The 5,251-nt window shown below is 41.7% G+C and overlaps 1 non-coding gene across 1 annotated transcript; it reads left to right on the forward strand.

Moving 5' to 3' along the window:
* Positions 1 to 4,550: 4,550 nt before the first annotated feature.
* trnas-gcu (transfer RNA serine (anticodon GCU)) lies at positions 4,551 to 4,632 on the forward strand. Its single transcript has one exon. It is a non-coding gene; the product is annotated as a tRNA-Ser (tRNA).
* The last annotated feature ends 619 nt before the right edge of the window (positions 4,633 to 5,251 follow it).

Raw genomic sequence — 5,251 nt, forward strand, 5'->3', positions numbered from 1 at the left:
TGGGAGATTTGGAAAGTGAAGTTGTTGATTGTGAGGACCAGTTCAGTCAAGTGGGTGAGGATGTTGGTGGAAGGGGACCTGTTGGGATGGTGTGAGATTAAGAAATGGAAGGCTTGCAGACTTCTGTCATTGCAGATGGATTTGTACAGGGACTGGATGACCATGGTGAATATCGCGTGTTGAGGGCCAGGGAAATGAAATTCCTGAAGGAGGTGAAGTGCATAGGGGTGTCACGAATGTAAGTGGGCATTTCCTGAACTGGGGAGAGAGGATTGTGTCGAGGTAGAAAGAGATTATTCGGATGGTACAGGTGCAGGATAAGACAATAGGTCGACTGGGGCAGTCAGGTTTTTGAATCTTAGGAAGGAGGTAGAATTGTGGAGTGCGCAGTTCCCGGACAATGAGGTTGAAGGTTGTGGCTGGGAGGTGCCCAAAGGTGATAAGATTGTGGATGGTCTGGGAGATGATGGTTTGGTGAGGGGAGGAGAGTTTGTGATCGTGGTCTGTAGGAGGAGGTGCCTGCGAGTTGGCACCTGGCTTCAGCTTTGTTCCTCTGCCCGACTCACAAGTCTAATTCCTGATGAATGGCTTATACCTAAATCGTCCATTCTCCTGCTCCTCGGATGTTGCCTGACCTGCTGTCCTTTTCCAGTACAATACTCTCCACTCATTCATTATTACTGTCTCATTTCACACTACCAGGTCCACGCTCTCTGTTTGATTCTAATGAGCACTGTTCTCATGGACTGCGACAAAATCTGCCAATCTGAAACAAAAACAGAAATTGCTGTAAAATCACAGGTGGGCTGGCAGCATCTGTGCAGATGAATCACAGTTAACGTTTCACATCCATTGGGTCCATCTCTCCACAGATGCTGCCAGACATCCTGAAATATTCCAGCAACGTCTGTTTTTGTTTGATTTTCAACATCAGCCATTTTTTCGTTTTTGTTTTCTTGTTTTCTGCCAAATATGATTTGGCTAAAGATTATATTAAATGTTTTAAATATGACTACGATGGAATGGCCAGATCCACCAGCCGGCTCCTTTTATTTGGTTCACGTGACCAATGCCTTTCCACTTGGTCACCGCGCCCGACAGCTGCACTGCATTTAAATTGACAAAATTGTGGCATTCTCTCGGATTGGTAATCAGGAGCGAGATTGATTGAAATTATTGAAAACTTAAGATAAACTGATAAAATACGGGATATAAAACGGGAAAATGAAAGGCAAAGAGAGAACGGCAAATGATAATTTTTGACAAAACTGAAATATAATTGCTCAAGAATCAGAAAGTACTTTCATTCACAAACATACCATAATATGGAATGTAATTTTTGGGACAACCAATGCAAGTAGATCTTAGCAAAATCTTAGTTTTAAAGTCTTGCTGCAACTGTTTCGGTTATAATGAACGCACACATGGGATTCAGTGCTGTAATGATCTCCTAAAATGGAAAAGGAAATCCTTGCCTTCCAGGATACATGGGGAATGTTCACTGATTCATCCCAATAATGGCAGGACTGTCGTCTGGATGCGTATGAGTAAAATCTTTTAATGTTCCATGGAGCTTCGAATGAGTGGTGAAGGGAATGTCTCCATTCACAAATTAATCATTCAGTAGAATTCAGTATAGGGACCGAAGAAATGATGAACAAATTGAATAAGAACATGGACATACGATACCCAATAGGTACGACTATTACTATATGAAAACTGTTGATTTCAGATCCACGGTGGCCTTTGGTGATGGCATTTACTGTCCAGAACCAGTCTGCACTGGAATGACGGGAGACACACTATGAAGTATTTGAACTTCAGTCACCTTTAGAAATAGCTGAGACTGACTCCGGACACGGGGATATGGAGATGTTGGCCTTACAAACCTTTCAGACATTCCGTGGAAGAATAAAGGAAGTGATAGATAATTTTCGTCTCCATGGAGACGATGTTCATGAACTGGATAGATAGTAATTAACCTTATTGGAGTTTATAAATAGAGACGTCGTATTGAAAAAGCAAAGAGTTCATAGTGTAACTGTAAAATCTTTAGGTCACACTCAGTGGAAGCATTGTGTGTAATCCTTATCCTCATTCTCCACCAAAAGCATGTAAAGAAGTGAGAAAGGGCACAGACGCTGTTTCCTGGATAGCAAGATATTAGAAAGCCAAGTGACGTTGTTTACTAAGACATAAGAATATCAGAAAAGACACAACCGGTTTCATCGGGATGATAGAAAGAATGACGGAGTTTATACACGAGATTTGGAAATGCTGGAGCAAAAACACGCAAGTTTGATGTCAACAAATGAGATTTTCACATAACACGAGGTTTGAATGAGTAAATCGGGGAAAGTCCCTCTTTCGAGTGAAGCAATAACTGTCCTTTGAGCTTGAAAACCATTAGGGAATGATTAAGAAAAGTTTGGATGAGAGTTTCTTCCACTCAATAGAGTTATTTAAATCGTGAACGACTTTACAGAAGTAAAACGTAGAAGCTGACTTCAGAGTGGTTTAAAAGGTACACGAACAAACGAACAAGGAGAGAATTTACCATTGAGTGAAAGTCAGTATGGTTGCGTAACAATTTCGAATTTGTTGACTTGAGACACAAAGATATTTCATGAACACGTACAACTGAATAAGACTGAGTATAACAAGTTCATGGATTGGTAAGGTGTGGCGTATTATTCAAGGTGAAACTCGGTAAATGGAGCTGATGTCCTAAAATAACTGCATACAGAAGTTATATCCTAATGACTAGGAATTGAATCGTCACTTGGAGATGCAACACCTACTTTAAAGATTTGACCACATTCACATGATGTTATGTACATTTCGTACATTCTTAACTCCACCCAAGAAATCCACCAAGGAGAATGGGTCCTTTTGTATTGTTATCCCTCTGTACTTCTCTGCAGCACGCCAGTTAAGATAAAATATGCTCACACCAAAATTCAGTTCAATACAATATTCAAACGGTCCTATGTGATTTCTTTTTTTATTATTGCAACAACATTTGTGAGTTTGTAACAAACTGTGTAACATGAAATCAGTTCAACATCTATTTTCCCAGAATTTAAAGCAGTGCACATTGGAAACGTTATCCATCTGGTGAAAAATCACCTTCGGCTCTCTCTCCACATATGTTTCTTCACGTTTTAGATACTTGCAGTATCTTTGTTGATCAAGGAGTCATTATCCAGAAGAGGTAGTTTCTCAATCCACAAACACGGGTATTTTCCCATAAACTTGGCTTTGCTCAATATCACCTTATGTCCGTACCCCTCAACACGAGGACAAATTAAAGCTGCTCCATGTGAGGCTCAAAATTAAAACTTCGGCACAGCACAGCCCACTATACTGGAACAGAGATACCGTGCACTGGTCACCTTCAGCACAGGAGCAACACATTAATGCTTACCTCCACATTCCTGGTTTTACTTTAACGTTTGGGAAACCGAGTTTCTCTGATTCCATGGCTAGTAAACGGGGATTATATGATCATCTTCACCAGTGGTTCAGTCCCTGAGTGAGGAAAGTGGTGAGTTACTCATTGTAAAGATGGGTAGATTGATGAAATGTACAATTTCATCTTTTGCCTTCATTAACTCATGAGCTTTTTATTTTGTTTTGCATCTGTAGAAATCTTAAAATCTTCATCTTGAACAGACTCAATGACAGTTCTTCATTGTGTCTCTGGCAGCAAATTTCATAGTGCAAACTCCCTCTGAATTCTTCCACCGCATTCCGCTGTTTGGGAAGTGTTCATGTTGTGGGAAATGCACTTCCCCGTGTGTCACCTGCTTCTCCCATCATGCGCTCTGGCGCTGCACTCATTTTCCTTCTGACACTTGCTCACTGTGTTCCTGTGATCATACAGTGACTTGGTGTCACACGGCCCAGGAAAATGATACACATCAAGGTTTTTGCATTGTTGAGTTCAATTGTCAGTTTAGCCATATTTTGGATTTTGAAATTGTCTGTTCTGTACACAAGTGCGTGTCAAAAACATCTGAGCGGAAGTTAGGTCTTCGGAATAATGACATTGAGCACTATGCACTCTCCTCCAGTCTGGAAAACAATTCCTGACAGGCAGTTGAATAGACAATAGACAGCAGGTGCAGGAGTAGGCCATTCTGCCCTTCGAGCCAGCACCACCATTCATTATGATCATGGCTGAACATCCTCAATCTGTATCCTGTTCCTGCCTTATCCTCATAACCCTTGATTCCACTATCGTTAAGAGCTCTATCCAACTCTTTATTGTAAGAACACCTCCTGCTGTCTCGGGTTCTTCATTCCGTTGACTTCAAATTTAACAGAATTCAACTGACCTTGTTACATAGTCATTTCCTCATTTTTGTTCAGAAAAATGTGTGCACAGTGTGACAGTGGGAGTGCACTTGCCCCACAACCCAGGGGTCAGACCATCGTCTTGGACTGTGTTGTTTCTCATTTCACCAACACCAGGGAGAAACATCTGCTGCTCTGCATAATTTACGAAATTCAATTATTCATAAGGTCATAGCTTTTCGAGCGTCTGTGACGAGGTGGCCGAGAGGTTAAGGCGATGGACTGCTAATCCATTGTGCTCTGCACCCGTGGGTTCGAATCCCACTCTCGTCGCTGTCATTAACGGCTTTCAATGGTGCTGTTTTCAGCTGTTGCATTAAAACTGGAGCTCCAACGGTCAGTTTATATGCTTTATCGCTATTACAAAATCGCAAGGAATAGTTTGTGCCGTTTGACGAAACTGCATTGAAATGGAGGTTGCTTTGGGATAATGAAACGAAACGCGATTTTTTTTTCATTACAAGCTGCTGTGAACGTTTTTTCGTATGAAAGACATCCAGGAAAATCAAATACCGAGAGCTGCGAAGTGCATGTTTATGCAAAGAGATTCTTAATGAATGTTTTCTCAGATGAAATCTGGAGGAGGTTGAGTAGAAGTTATTCATCCTGGTGAGAAGAGAACAGCGAAACAGCACAAAATAATGGAGATATTTCAAAGGGGCAGGGTGTGGGTTTAGGGGCACAGAGAACTGGGTGTAAATGCACAGTGGAGAATTGCCGCTGTGGGTGCCGTGCATGCGCACGGAGAGACTTACACATTGGTCTCGCCCTCGCCCCTTGCTCTCGCCATTGATGAATGCTGGACATAAGGCACAGATAAACACAAGATGTGGGAAGCAAGCTCCTTCTCGTTATGCACACACTGGATGCTTCACATTGAACTATGAACAAC

This window comes from Chiloscyllium punctatum, chromosome 23 (assembly GCF_047496795.1).
Source record: "Chiloscyllium punctatum isolate Juve2018m chromosome 23, sChiPun1.3, whole genome shotgun sequence".
Classification (NCBI taxonomy): domain Eukaryota; kingdom Metazoa; phylum Chordata; class Chondrichthyes; order Orectolobiformes; family Hemiscylliidae; genus Chiloscyllium; species Chiloscyllium punctatum.